Here is a 14,406-nt window from a genome sequence, read left to right as displayed (position 1 = left end):
ACCACGTCCGTAAAAAACCCTTAATAACACGGACCGCCTCAAAAGCAACGAATATGAGAGCAGCCGGTCTGCTAGAAAAGGTCGCAGTGGCGACACCTGGTGGCGTCAACGGAAAGAGGCACGCGCGTTCCTTTCCGGTCGTGTCACTAGGACATTATTCTAGTACACTATAGCCTACTCGTTGTTCAGAAGGGCGGATGGGCGATGGATGAGAGGCGCACGAGGCTGGCGATGTGGCGGCTGTCGGGGCAGTGGGGAGGGTTGTTGTTGTTGTCTTGAGTGGCCGTGGCACATACCCACATTGGGGAATTGGCCATGAATCGGGTGGTTCAATTACGTGCATAAAAATAATAATAATAACAAGGGCGTTAAAAATTTGACACTGCAGTTTAAAAGTAAACGTTGCAGTGGCTCGAATTTCTCTCTCTTTTCAAGGTTTTCGCATTCCATTACCTTTCGGCACGGACACCCAGCAGCCGGACTTCGTTATAACCAATAATGCGGCATGGAGTCATTGTAGTATATATATATATATATATATATATATATATATATATATATATATATATATATATATATATATATATATATATATATATATATATATATATACGAAAGGTTTATTAAAAAAGTGCAGAAAGCGAGGGGGTGGAGGCCCTAGTCCAGCGCCCCACTGGCTTGAGCGGTCCGCCGTGGCTGGTCTAGGAGCGCTAGTTGCATCTCCCTATCCTCGCTGGCGAGCCAAGTCTCCCACTGCTCCCTTCCGGAAAGTTTGCCGGTTATGTAGTAAGCGGGTTGTTTCATCATAGAAAACATACATAGGAAAGAAAAGTTGACGCTTCAGCAGCTTCTCATCTTTATAGCCAATACACTGTGAAAAACGATGGTGTTATAAGTGGGTTCAACTGTATAGCATACCAGATGTTGGATTGCACATTTGGACGGGACGCAGAAGAGAGAAACATACACAACAAAGCACTCCGTTGTGTGTTTCCCTTCTGTTGATGGTTTAGAATGAGTGGCACGCTTGGCTTGGCACCATGATGACTTTCTTTTCTATAATCTCTCTTTTTTTACAGTTTATATGTATGCACTTCTGCATTAAATTTCAGTGTAAGTTAGCACTTATGGTACTTGGTTCTTTTTTTTTTGCAGTCCGTGTAAGTCATTGCGCTGCCTACCATCATGAATATGTAAATATGATTGAGTGCAACCAACACTAAGATGACAAAAGAAAGCGTGAGAACACAAAATTTCCTTCTGAACATGGCGACCCATTGCTGCCGTTGTTCCCGCTCGTGAGGTCATGCAGGAAATAATTAGAAACGTGTTACTGGCAAGCTTTAGCAGGTATTTGAACACCCCCACCTCGCACCAATTGTTCTTTGATTTGTCTTGAAGCTTTTCACACTACAAACAGGGCACAGGTATTGCTTATTTCGCTCCAAAAATATGAATCAAACAGAGGAGCATGAACAACAACGCAGAAAATTACTTCGGACGGCTGTTTCATTTCCCGAGTGCGCTTAGCAAGGCTTCCACCGGCGGCACGTCCATTAGCGTGCACTACGCTTAAGATTAGTGTCCAAATCGCACTCGCTGCGATGGCTCCCTCAAAGAAACAGCATGCTGCATTGGCCGGAAGCAATGGGTGGTATCCTAATATAAAAAGCTTTTTGGCACCAAGCGACTGCGGCAACCAAAAACACATCACGGCAGCCATATTTTAAACGTTACTTATTGACTAGATCGAAAAGAGGTGCCAGTGTCTATGCAAGTTTCTTAAAAGTGCTTGTGACGGCATGCCAGGGGGAGTAGAGCATGTACGACGCCATATGCCCGTGGAAATGTTTGGAGAGAAGTGACAGTGGTGCAAGGACGGGTGCAGAGAGCTTATTATACTAAAACCAGCAGAAGTGTTTGAGGTTTGGCTATGGGAAAGCTCGCAGATGTGTGACAGATATTTGCAAAGAATGTCAGCTAGTCATTATCGTAAATTAGGGCACAATGTGTAATATTGCTTGTTCTGTTCTTGTTTGCTCTCAGTGCAGCAGAAGACTACAGGATCCTTTTGCCGTGTCTTTTCTCTTTATGTTATGGGCTCAGGACCGCGGCTTCAGAGCCAGCTAAGGCTCTCAGACGACACTGGGTGCAAGAGCCATGCAAAACACAACCTTTACTGCCAGAAGCCCTAAAGCAACTGATAGCTTCCTGGTCCCCGTTCCTCGAGCTCCAGCCCCAGGCTGGCTGTGGGTGGCATGGACGCGTGAGCCAGGCGCAGATGGTTGGTGATGGCGGCACAGCAGCGCAGTCATGGGGCCGGCATCCCCACAACATCAAAAATTGGTAATGGTTGGTTTGTCGCACCATGGCTGCATTTTTTACTACTAAATAAAGCTTCTGCCACAGTTGGCGACTTCCTTGGCCACATTTTGAAAATTTTCGGCTCCTTTTTGTTCCAGATCTGGCAACTCCAGTTATCGCCCACACCATCGTCGCATGTCACAGGGTCACAAAGGCGAGGTTGAAATACGGTTCCATACCAATGAGTAGTGACATCAATTACGGTAGTGCGATTGAAACGCAACTACATCTTGCGGGACAAAACGCTATTTGATCAAAATTATGTATCGAATAAGTCACCAATGGAAACATTTGAAAAAGTACAGACAATGTAAGTAGAATTACAAATTTGGTCACATGCTGTTTTCTTCCATTCACAAATTATTATGAGTACTAAACTGTGCAGGCTTGCTTAAGTTCGCTCTTGGCGCTGCGTGCTGAGATGTGCTGAGATTATATTGCCATATTTAGCACTGTAATGTCATCAAAACTCTCTCATGCGTAGCCGTAAACGGTAATGGCAATATACATGGCATGACCTTATAAGATTTGAACAGTAACTTTTGTAAGTGCCTTTTCACTAACTATTAAGTTTTTGTATGAATTCAATAATATCAAAAACTAAAGGTCGCACGCATGCTGTGTTAGTGAAGATTAAAGTGTGGTTTTTCTGAATTATTCATTTTAATGTTAATCTTAATAGCAAAATAACAGATGTGTGTTGGCAATACGGACACATGCATATGGTACTTAGTTCAGAATCTAGGTGAACCCATTCCTATGAATTCATAGAAAACTCTCAAGGCTCACCAGTGTAATTTATGCCTTTAAAGAATCAGGTCTCTATATACAGATGGGTGTATCCAGCTTACATTGCGACCCGATGTTGCGGTGAATATTCTCACTTACACTTCATTTCTACTGTTGTGTGCTTTGTATATGCGATGTGATGTTAGCTGGCGCAATAGACTTGGCAAATCTCGAAGGGCACTTTTTTTTTTTGCCGAGTAGTTGGCTCCACAATATGCAGATGGCGCTGCCTTGCCTCCACAGGCACACGTGTTTGGATTTTGTGGCGAATGGACGTGCTTTTCGGGGCTCCGTGGCGGCGATGAAATCATAAGATTTTGTGCATGCTTTGAGGTTGCTTCTGTTTTTTATGTGCTAATTTTTTGCCTTTAGATTGTAATTGGGTGGTTTTCTTTTTCCCTTTTTTTGTCTCTCGTATTTCGTGAGCTCGGGTGTTTCGCGTACATTTAATTTGGCAGGATGGTTAGAGCGCCCTTTTGCGCCACGTGCTTCAACACGTGCAGCCGGATCGGACGTTGAGTTATTAGAGAGACTAATAGCTATTAGTAATAGTCGAGACTACTGATAGTTGAGTTGACTACTAATACACTACTGGTTGACTAATAGTTGAGACTAATAGCTGTTAGTGGTTTTACTGTGCGTGTTTTGGTAGGAAAGTGAGCACGTGGTCGCGTGGTTGAGCGCGTGCGATAGCGTGTCATACCTTCGGTCTCCACGGCATTAATTGCTTCTGAAACAGTGGTGAGAGTTGCTTTCCGAAATTTTGAGGATTTGGATCCTGTGCGTATCGGTTTTTGCTAAAAGGCACGTGCTCTGTATTGACATGGTATTATAGTATTATGGTATTTGCATCAGTAGTAGCATTATTATAGTATTGTATTACTTGCAAAAAGCCGTACAATACATGGCGAGAAAGACGGGAAAGCAAGCAGTGCGCGGCGGATTCCTCAAGGCAGATGAGGAGACGGATGAGAATGGAGAGGGCATCGAATCAACCGGCACACAATGTGATGTCGATACTAGGCTGCAGAAAATGGAGGCTTTCCAGGAAGAGCTTCTCAAGCAGTTGCAAGAGCTCGAAAATGAGCTAAACATGGAGCGTGATGGACGGAACGTAGTTCAAAAGAGACTTGAAGCAGCCGAGGAAAAGCTGAATATGGCCGCCATTGTGAACGAGAAAGTGCGTGAAATTGGAACGCAGACCCCGGACACGACAGGCGAAGGAGTGTCAGCGAAGTACGTGGAATGCATGCAGCATGAAGGGTTAGCTGGAATGAGCGGCACCTACCTTGAGGCCGCCACGCGGAAAAAGCAGGAGCCCAAGGGACAATGCCCCTTGTCGAGTCCGAATCACGCGGAAAAAGACAAAGGGAAGCAGGGCGAGGTAGGAGAGAGTGAAAGGGTAATTATCGCCGGCGATTCAAACCTGGCTGGGTGCTCAAAAGCAATTGTGGAGAGGGTGAAAGGCGACAAAAAAGTGGCGGTAGGGACATTTCCAGGGCGGACATTGGGTTCTGTCATGGAGCGAGCAAAAGAAAAGCTCGCAGAAAATGCCCAAGTGTGCAACCTTGTCTGCTGTGGGCTTAATGACGTCCTAAACAGGAAAGGGACAGGACTAGCCCAGCGCTTGACAAAGGGGGTGGGCGACTTGCGCGAACTATCCCCTCAGGTGCAGATCGTGGTGTACCGGAGGTACCTGTATGCGACAGTCACGTACAAAGAGCCGTAGTGGCTGCTAATGAGGCAATATGGAAATGAGCCGAGAGAAAGGCTTTGAGGTTGTCGAAGTAAACAGGGAAGTGAGAAGTTGTGGTGGTTTTAAACGAGACGGGATCCACTTCAATTGCAGGTTGGCTCAAGAAGTGGGCTGGCGGTTTGGTGGTCACGCTGTTGCTTCTTTAGGGGGCCCGCAGGCGCTCAGGAGGCAAGAGTAGATAGTAATGAAGAAGGTCCCCTAGGGGAACCTAAGAAGAATATCGCCGTCGACAATAGAAAAAGGAGGAAAGCAAGAAACAGAGCTCGCCATGCAATAGGCTATATAAACATGCAGGGCGGCAGAAGAAAGGAAAAGTGGGCAGAGATTGAGGAGCAGTTACATAGAGAACAAATAGCGGTGTATGCGGTTACAGAAATGCACCTTAGAGACTCAGAAGAGCCGCCAGTTATCGAGAATTATGTTTGGGAAGGGTGCAACAGAACTAAGTCGGAAAGAAAGGGAGGGGAAGTCGGAATGCTCATCCATCAGGGAGCCAAATGGAAAAGAGTAAATTCAAAATGTCAAGAGCACCTTTATGTTATCAGGTACAATGAGTGGGAAAAAAACTTGGCTGGGCGTTACGTATTTGCGGACCCGGAAATAATTGCACAGAGAAGAAGAGTTAGTGGAATGCATAAGCGCTGATATTAAGGGTTTCGGGAATGGTGCTGAAATTGTCCTATTAGATGACATGAATGTCCACATACAGGATTTAGATGGCTATACCGACAACAATGGGAAGTCAATGCTAGACCTTTGTGAGGAACATAACCTCATTATTGTGAACACAGGGCCTAAGTGTGAAGGGCAGATCACGTGGGAAGTGGTAAACCGGCAATCGACCATTGATTACTGTCTGATGACAGAAGGAATTCATGTTGAGATAAGTTGAGAGAAATGTTCATTGATGAGGAAGGGTATAGCAGCATAGGGAGTGACCCTAAACGCATCATTTTGAAACTGGAATATGTAGTTGGGAAAGAGAGCAAGGAGTGCAAAATGGCCAGTCCCAATTTGAACGCTGAACAAATAACAAATATAGTCACTAGAGTTGAGGAAGAACTTGGCAAATGGCCAAGTAACGAGTGGGAATATGGTGAGCATCCAAGTGTAATAACGACAGAAATACGGAAAGAGAAACAACATGTTCTTTGGAAAGGAAGAAAGAAACTGAAAAGCTGGTGGAACAGGGAGATACGAGAAGCGATAGCCAAACGACAGAAAGCATCCCGAGAGCACAGGCAGGCAAAGAAGGCGCAGTTGCCGCATGAAGAAGTAACGAGTAAATGGGAAATGTACCGGGAGAAAAAGTCTATGGTTCAAATACTAGTGTAAGCAAACTTAAAAGGTGAAAGTGAATGTTGGTTGTCAGAAATACATGGGAAAAAAGAAGGCCGCACCTAGAATATTTTGGAACCACATAAAGCTTTTAGGCAGGAAGTCAACAACAATACAACAATATATCCTAGACGAAGATGAGAACAGACTGGAAGGAAAAGCGGCCATAAATTACATCCGAAAAATAACAGCCGAATTTTTCCAAGCCAATGACGAGGTTCTACTTGAAGAAAAAAAGAGCATGAGAAAGACCCAGGTGGAAAAGGAGCTGGTGCTCACAAATTTCAACTGGAAGAAAGCGGAAGAGAAAATTCCTAAGCGCACAGCCACGGGGCTAGACGAGGTTCCCGTTAGGCAGGTTAATGAACTAGGGCCAAAAAGTAAGGAAGCTCTGGTGAAAGCAGTGGAAAAAACTTTAAAATATGGACGAATACCAGACAGTTGGCGACAATATAGAATGAATTTAATTTATAAAGGTAAGGAGGAGAAAGATGAATTCACTCGTATAGACCGTTGACCATGACATCGGTAATATACAGGGAAGCAATGCAGGCAATCAAATTAAATCTGCATGGGCAGAGAATAATGGCATTTTGGGAGAACTTCAGGATGGCTTCAGAATAGGTAGGCGTTTAGATGATAACTTATTTGTTCTTAGTCAGTGTATTGAAATATCAAAAGTAGAAATCAGACCTTTATATGTGGCCTTTTTAGACATTACAGGAGCCTATGACAACGTAGACTGCAACATTTCGTTGGATATTCTGAAGGGACAGGCTTAGGTGATGATTGCCTACAGCTTTTGAGAGAGATTCACCTATAAAATACCATTTGCGTTGAATGGGTAGGGTTGAGGAGCGAGGAGAAAGTTGCTATCAACAAGGGACTGAGGCAGGGGTGCCCTTTATCTCCACTGCTGTTATGATGTACATGGTGAAGCTAGAGAGGGTGCTAGAATGAAGTAACATCAGGTTTAATTTCTCATACAAACAGGCTGGTACAGTAGTAGAGCTGCAGCTTCCAGTTTTATTTTTTTTGCGGACGACATTGTGTTGTTAGCTAACAAAGCAATTTGCAACGTCTGGCTAATATCTGTGGACAGGAAGGCAACAATTCAGGCTTTAAATTTAGTGTTAGAAAATGAGGTATTATGGTATTTAATGAAAACACTGAATAGACAGTGGCGATACAGGGCCAGGAAATACCTTGGGTAAGAGAATATAAATACCTTGGTATATGGATAAGCGAAGGCAATAGATATATGGGAACACAGGAAAAAACCATAACAGTCAAGGGGAAGAGAAATGCAGCCATAATGAAGCACAGAGCGCTATGGGGATACAATAGGTACGAGGTCCTCCGAGGTATGTGGAAAGGGGTAATGGTTCCAGGACTTACTTTTGGAAATGCGGTTGTTTGCTTTAAATCAGGGTACAATCAGGACTCGACGGGAACCAAAGGTCAGTGAGTCGCCTCGCATTGGGTGCTCACGGGAAGACTACAAATGAAGCTGTGCAGGGGGATATGGGCTGGACTAGTTTTGAAGTGAGGGAAGCTCGCAGTAAAATTGAGTATGAAGAACGGCTGAGGAATATGGAAGAAAGTAAATAGGCTGGGAGAGTGTTCAGGTATTTGTACAAGAAAAACATTGATTCACAGTGGAGGAAAAGAACTAGGAAGCTTACCAGCAAGTATGCGGCCTGTAGGGTGGGCAACACAGCAAAAAAGAAGGTCAAGCGGAAAGTCGGAGAGACTGAAATAATCTCATGGGTGGCGGCAATGGAAAAGAAATCTGCCATGAGTAACTACTTAAGAGGAAAAAACGAAATTAGGAAAGAAACAGTTTATGATAACTCAAAGAGAAGCTCATTACTTTTCGAAGCGAGATCGGGATGCCTTAGATCATGCACCTATAAAGCGAGATATAAGAAGGAAGAAACATGTGCTTGCTGCGGTAAAGCTACGGATACTGTGGAGCATGTTTTATTAGAATGTGAAGACGTCTACCCAGCGGTCGATTTAGGCACTACTGGCCTCCTTGAAGCCCTTGGGTTCAGCGGGAGCAGTGGAAAAATAAACATGTCCGCAATAGGCATTAGTAAGAGCCCCCCCCCCCCCCGCCATTTGGGGGATTGGTGGAATAAAAGTAGAGAAACGACAAAAAAACGGAGACGTACAAAAGCACAGTTCGTAATAGGGGATCAGAAAATTTGGGTCTGGTAGTTCATAGTGTTTTTTTTTCTTTTTTATTGTTTAACCTAGGTAGGACATTAGGCAGTATAATAGCAAGATCTTGGTGGCGCAACCCACCACCCCGTTCCAAAGGGGACGCTCATAACATCCATCCATCCATCCATCCATCCATCCATCCATGCAAGCCATAAAAAGCTGAGCGTGGTGGCAACTGCCATCATCCTGTTTCAAAGGGGATGCTCCTACCTTCCATCCATCCATCCAAGCCATCACTGCAGGTCATATGGGCTTCTATGGCACCTTCGCTACCATGTGTCGACCTTAGTCGATGCAATCATAGCGACCCAAGCACTTCTGAATGCATGTGGCCCGTGTGCTCCGAGTCAAAATGAAACGGTTTCCTGCAACCGCTGCAGACAAAACTGTAATTGATGGCGATGCAATCAGGGTTGGTGACTATATGCAGTTCTAAAGGAACATGGCCAATGTGCACCAAGTCAAAACAGTTCTGTTTGCTGCAACTGCTGTGGACAAAACCATGGTCACTATCAATGAGATTAAGGACGGCAATCATGCAGAGCTGAAGACACGCAGCCAACGCATGCTTCCAGTGAAAACAAAACTACTATTTGATGCGACGGCCGCTGAAGAAACCGTGGACACTAGATGCTATCATGGTTTCGCTACTCTGCTGACTAGCACTATGTTGTCTGTTGCAAAGACCATACCATCGGGTTCACTGTAAGAGCTCCGAGCTTGTATATATAATTGTGAAATAATGTTCCGTTGTTTATTAACAAAGTGATATGCAGTTCTAAAGGCACGCGGCCGACACGGTGTCATGTGCAATCGTAAATGCAAGGAAGGAAGGAAGGAAAAAGTGGAGAAGGAAGGCAGGGAGGTTAACCAGTTTAGCCTAACCTGTTTGCTACCCTACACATGGGAGCGGGATGGGAGGGATGAAAGATGGGGAGAAGAGAGAGAGAGCACATAACACGGCACCCACATCGTTGGTTACAGTCTGTCACTCTTGAGCGGTACGTGACATCACTGTCACAGCCGTTTGTACAAGCCCGTCTCCTTCATAAACCGAAGCAGTTCCTTCGTCGCCTTTAGCTGCAATGTCTTCTGTCGGCGATATGTGAAAATGGTTGCAACTGACAATGGTCTATTGTCAAGGTGCGCTAGAACGGATGCCATGAACTGTCTCTGAACACTATATTCAGGACAGTCGCACAGAATGTGTTCCAGCGTCTCCTCGCAAAGACAGGCCTTGCAGAGAGCGTTGTCGGCCATTCCAATGCGAAACGAGTAAGATTTCCTGAAGGCCACCCCTAGCCATAAGCGATAAAGCAGGGTGGCCTCACTTCGGCGGAGTCCAGTTGGTATACAGCGATGCATCAAGGAGGGCACGTCGTGTTGACGATTGCTCCGGTTGGTCTGGCTGCTTGGTGTGCACCATAGAGAGCGTGATCTCCCGTGCAAGCACTTGAAGTCTGCTGGCTGCGTCGGACTGTGAAAGTAGTATGGCCTCTTCCTGTGTGTTTTCAAGAGCTGCCCGAGCGGCTTTATCGGCATCTTCATTTCCTATGACGCCGCAATGACTTGCCAGCCACTGAAACGTCACGTGATGTCCTTTCTCATGTTATTTATGGAGTAGGCATCGAATATCGAGCACGAGCTGTTCGAATGGCCCGCGACGCAGAGCTGATAGCACAGATTGTAGGGCTGCCTTTGAGTCGCTGAAAATTGGCCATTGTCGAGGTGGTTCCCGATTGACGAAACAAAGTGCAGCGCGAAGAGTAGCTAGTTCCGCAGATGTAGATGCCGTTGGGTGGTCAGTCCTAAAGCTGATGGTAATACCTCTTGCTGGGACGACCACAGCACCGGACGAACACTGGATGTTTGTGGAAGCATCAGTATAAATATGTGCACTGTCCGCGTACCTCTTGTGCAGAAGAAGCAGAGACAGTTGCTTCAGCACAGGCGACGACAGCTCAGACTTTTTCCCGATTCCTGGTACGCTGAGATGGACTGTGGGGCTGACAAGGCACCAAGGGGGTATCGATGGTTTAGATGCAGCGGTGAAGCCCGAGGGAAGTTTGTCGTTGTACTTGACGATAGTTTTAGAGAACGATGCTTGGTTCCTGTCGGAAGGTAGTGTTGCAAGGCGGTGATTGGGGGACACGTGCAAAAGAGTCTGATATGCGTTCTCAGGGCTTCCACCGTGATGCGAGTTCGCATTGGACGGTCCCGAGCAATCGCAATAGTTGCCTCAGTTGACGTGCATCTGGGCAAACCAAGACAAACACCGAGTGCTTGAGCTTGTGCTGCCTGCAGAACACGAATATTTGTCTTGCAGGTGTTGTTCAGTACAGGTAGACTATATATTAAAAAACCGAGAAAGAGAGCTCTGCAGAGTCTCAGCATTGCGTCTACTGACATTCCCCATGTCTTTCCTGTCAAGTATTTAAACAACTGGGAGGTTGCTGTCAGGCGCCGTTTCATGTAGGCCACGTGCGGGCTCCAACAGAGGTCTCGGTCGATAATTACGCCAAGAAATCTGTGGGTTCTGACATAGGAAATGGTCCGGCCATTGACTGAGATGACATAAGGCGTCATTGGTTTGCGAATAAATGCCACTAGGGCGCATTTTTCTGGTGATATGCTGAGACCTTGTTCACACAAGTAGCTCGCTGTCAAAGCAGCCGCTCTTTGAAGCCGTGCATGTATCTGAGGACGTGTGACTGCCGAAGTCTAGACACAGATGTCGTCTGCGTATATTGAAATTTTGGTGGTAGTTGGCAAGTGTTCAGCAAGCCCAATAAGAGCGAGGTTGAATAGAGTTGGGCTGAGAGCACCGCCTTGAGGAACGCCCCTGCTGGTATAGCGTCGCGTAGTTGGGCCATCGTCAGTTAACACATAGAATGATCTTGCAGATAGGTAACTTGCAATCCACAAAAATACTCGACCACCTAGGCCAACCGTCACAAGAGCGTCGAGAATTGCCTCATGCAATACGTTATCATATGCCCCTTTCACACCTAAGAATAAAGCTGCAGATAAACATTTACGGGACCTTTCGTGCTGGACATATGAAACCAGATCAACTCATTGTCGATGGGAGAGCGGTCACGTCGGAAACCAGCCATGGAATTCGGATAGATCTTGTAGTGTTCAAGGTACCATTCCAGGCGGCCAAGGATCATCCGTTCCATTATCGTTCCTACACAGCTGGCCAACGCTATTGGGCGGTAAGAGGTGAGCTCTAGCGGGGATTTGCCCTGCTTCAAGATTGGCACCAGGTGGCTCACTTTCAATTCGTCAGGAACATTTCCCTCCTGCCATGAGGTGTTGTAGAGACTCAATAATGCTATCCGTGCGGATTCTCCGAGATAGCACAAGACTCGGTATGATATACCATCTGGACCCGGAGATGATGAGCGCCTGCAGAGAGCTAGTGCCGCCTCGAGCTCCTCCATTGTAAAAGGAAGGCCCATGCGGCACTCACGGGAATGAGGGACGTCATCTCGAGCTGGAGGATCTGGACGTGTCGCTTGGTCTGTCATCCGCGCATAAAAGCCTTCTGCGACATCGATGTCTTGCCGCCCTTGGAAAAGCGCGAGCACCTTGAATGGAAAACGCTGTTCCGGAAGGCAACGCAGACCTTGCACCGTTTTCCAAATGTGAGACAGCCGCTTGCGGGGGTCGAGTGTCTGGCAAAACGTAGCCCAACGTTCCGATGCTAATCTATTCATTCGACGCTGAATCTTCTTTTGCATCCTCCTGGCTGCCCTATGGTCATGGATTGATTTTGTACGCCGATATCGATGTTCCGCCCGGCGAAGAAGTGCTCGAAGTCGCTCTAATTCTATGTCGAAGTCGTTTCGCGTGTAAGAGATCGTCATAAGTGGCGTTTTGCATCGTATTTTTAAGTTTGTTCTAACTCAGAGGGTAGGCCTTCGCGGCAGGCATCTTCCATACCAGATTTGAAGTTGGCCCATTGAATCGTCCGAATGGCATTCCGTGGGCCAGATCTAGACGACAAGCATTTGATGTTCAGATAGGTGGGAATGTGATCACTCCCATGTGTCTCAATATCTGGAAACCACTTCACACATCTGGCGAGAGAGTTGGAGACGAAAGCAAGGTCGAGGCAGCTGCCGTATGCCATGCCTCGAAGAAAGGTGGGGCTACCATCTTAAAACTTTTTGTGCACAAACAAACAGGGGCGAAGAATAGGGCCAACACAAGGACAAGCGCTTTCTAACCTTGTGTTGCCCCTATTCTTCGTCCCTGTTTGTTTGCGCACAAAAAGTTTTAAGATGAATCTGTACCAACTAGGCCGACTCGCAGTTCGGCTACCATCGTTCAAGAGAGTAAGGCCATAGTTGTAGGCCATGACTGATAATCTTCGTCCTCTTGCATTTGTCTTTGTACTTCCCCATGCTGGATGTTGTGCATTGAAATCTCCTATGATGACCCATGGGGCGGGGCAAACACTCAAGATATCCGCTAATCTTTTAGTATCGAAATTGCTGGAAGGCGATATATACACGCCTATGAGAGTAAACAAGAGCTTGTTCTTTTTAACTGGAAGCAAATGGCCAGAGACAATTCGGCCCACAGGGAGGCAGCCGAAGTAGTCCGGCGTCGGCGTCGACGTCGGCACCGTCGTACGTCTTCAAAGAAGGCGCATGCGCGAAGCGATAGTACCCGCTCCACTACGGTACCACTTAGTCGCGCCGCGAAAGGGCCCACGACTTCCACGAGTAAATCAGATAAGACTCTTTCTTTAGAGGAATGGCCTACGCTACCAAGCCGCTCCCTTGTTAAGGAACCTTAGAAGGTCACGGGCCCACCAGAGCCTTCTCCGGCCATTGATGATTCACCTAAAACAGATCGTCAAGTCATCTCGGTGCTACGTTCCCTCATAGAGGCCATCCGAACGATTTTAGTTGACATGGGGACACCGTCTGCTCGAAGCGCACTTAGTGCTGGACGCCTTAAGCCCAGTGCTTGAATCCCTCAACTAGAAAGATGGCTACCCATACCCCATCCTTCCGAAAAGGAGTCAAGGCAGCGTCCTTCATGCAGTGGAACGCCAGAGGGCTAAAATCACGAATTTCAGATTTCCGTCAGTATGTGTACACCAATGTATTTCCACGCATCGCCATTTGTGAGCCCAACTTGTCGAAACCAATCAGACTGTCAGGGTACGAATGTATCATGTCATCAACAAATAGTGCATGCAGCAAAATCATCGTTTTTGTTCGTCGTGAACTCACCTATGTTTTGCAACCAATTCCGCCCCACGACGACAATAGGTATATATGCGCAAATGCAAAAATATAAAGACTATAAAGGGCACAAACAGGCACGAAGCGTTCCGACCATTCTGGCACTCCTGTCATTTCTTTATGGTTTTTGCTGCCGGCTAGGGCGATGCGGACTTTGCTGTTTCGTTTTCGTCGAACGCTAGTGCCACTTTTGCCCTATTGCGCTCTAAGGATTATCCGGTTAACAAATATGCCCGAATTATCAAGAGTTTGATGTTATTAAAGGATGCGTATGCTTCCGGGACCAGAGGAAGGGTCCGAATTATCAGATTTTCTGAACTTATGGCATAGAATTCAGTTTTACGGTATTTCTCAGATGGAGAGGGCCAGAGGGCTAGGCTGGCTACGGCTGCCAGCAGATCGGCATGCAAGAGCGCTGATTTGAGGCTGAAAAATAATCAAGATGATGGCGGTGGTGGCTTCGATTATTGCTGCTTGGATCTGCAGTCAGGGCAAAAAGCCTTGAGAAATGTGACGGTGAAAGAATTAAGCATCCAACATTTCATACGTCCGTACAAATTGACTCTATAGGTTACTGTATGTGGCGGTGCTGCAGAGGCGTCCCAATTATCGAGCACGTCCGAAAAATTCGTCGCTGAATGCACACTGTTGGTCAAAATACAGTGT

The sequence above is a fragment of the Dermacentor variabilis genome, unplaced genomic scaffold, assembly GCF_050947875.1.
Source record: "Dermacentor variabilis isolate Ectoservices unplaced genomic scaffold, ASM5094787v1 scaffold_14, whole genome shotgun sequence".
In the NCBI taxonomy this organism is placed as follows: Eukaryota; Metazoa; Arthropoda; class Arachnida; order Ixodida; family Ixodidae; genus Dermacentor; species Dermacentor variabilis.
This window is presented reverse-complemented; position numbering follows the sequence as displayed.